Raw genomic sequence first — 1,317 nt, 5'->3', positions numbered from 1 at the left:
GTTCACGATCTGTAGATTTGAGGAAGTTGTGCCAACACCCCATGAGTTGGAAACTCTTAAATTGCCTCTGTTGCACATGACATACCCGGACGTCAAACATGGAGTTGATGGTGTACATGATACCGATTTGGTAGACGATGATTACGATGATTTTAGTACCACACCACCGCATCCGTCCGGTGGCAAACGACAACAAAGGAGTGCCGATTCGATTCCCGCGAGGCAAGAAACGGACGCGATTTCCGATTCTGTTCCTCCTTCCAGAGGAAACAACCATCACGGAAGGAATGCGGGATAAAAGGGACAAGGAAACAAGATGCACCTACAAAGCCCGAACAGATGAGTTTAATCTGATAAGGGAAGAGATTCGGATTTTCAAGAAAGAAGTAGGCGTTTTGTTTTCAATATGTTTTTTTTACTTCATATTGCTTGTGTCAAGTAATTAACGATTCTAATTCTATTTTTTATCTTTCAAAACTGTAGGTGTTTGACTACATGGATAACTACTTCAAAAAGTTGTTAGATGCAATAAAGGGCAATCAAACACCAGATAAGGTAAAAATCAACACTAAAAATGGAAATTATTTACTTTTTAAGTTATTTTGATATATTTATTGGAAGACTTTATATTTTCTTTTGGAAAATTTTAAAGGTCGGCGACACAATGTTAAAAGCTGACTTACATAGTGATGGTGGGATTTATCAAGGCAATCAAAGTGGCGGTACAGTAAAGCTTTCAACCAAAGAGAATCAAGGTGGTGGTGCCACTTCCGCGCAGAGGAGTCATCCAGTGGTACTCATTTTTTCTTTCACTTTTCTATATTTGCAGTATATTATTCAAAGTGACAATATTGGATTTTTACCTATAGTGTATTTACATATATAGTTTTCACATGGTGATTTGTTAGTAGTGTCCTTTTTGATGTATCTATTTGTGCTATTTTTGTTATGATTGTGTTTATATATACTAGCGGTGCTATATTTGTTTTGGATTGATATTTTAATATTAGTTTTTCATATATGTTGTGGCTGTATTTTAATTGTATTTTGATTATTATGTTCATGTTACTTATTACTTATTAAGTTTTACATTTACTATATTTGGACATATTTACCATATATTTTCTCTATATTTGCGAAACTTTTAACTTTTAAAGCAAAGTACTATATATGTGTATATGTGTATCCGTTTCTTGATGCCTTTAAATTCATTTGAACCATGTTTTTATTGTTTTAGGTTGCGGGAGTTGGGTTGCCAATTAATGATCGGTTTGTTGTTGATGTGGATAAAGAAATCGGAGTTAAAAGTGATGCACA

At 34.4% G+C, this 1,317-nt stretch overlaps 1 long non-coding RNA gene across 1 annotated transcript; it reads left to right on the top strand.

The window, feature by feature from the left end:
• Positions 1-330: 330 nt before the first annotated feature.
• LOC132029444 (uncharacterized) lies at positions 331-796 on the top strand. Its single transcript, XR_009407812.1, has 3 exons — positions 331-386; positions 484-555; positions 653-796. It is a non-coding gene; the product is annotated as an uncharacterized LOC132029444 (long non-coding RNA).
• Positions 797-1,317: the final 521 nt, after the last annotated feature.

Source organism: Lycium ferocissimum, chromosome 9 (assembly GCF_029784015.1).
Source record: "Lycium ferocissimum isolate CSIRO_LF1 chromosome 9, AGI_CSIRO_Lferr_CH_V1, whole genome shotgun sequence".
Classification (NCBI taxonomy): domain Eukaryota; kingdom Viridiplantae; phylum Streptophyta; class Magnoliopsida; order Solanales; family Solanaceae; genus Lycium; species Lycium ferocissimum.
Note: the sequence above shows the minus strand (reverse complement) of the source record. Positions and strands in the feature narration are given on the sequence as shown.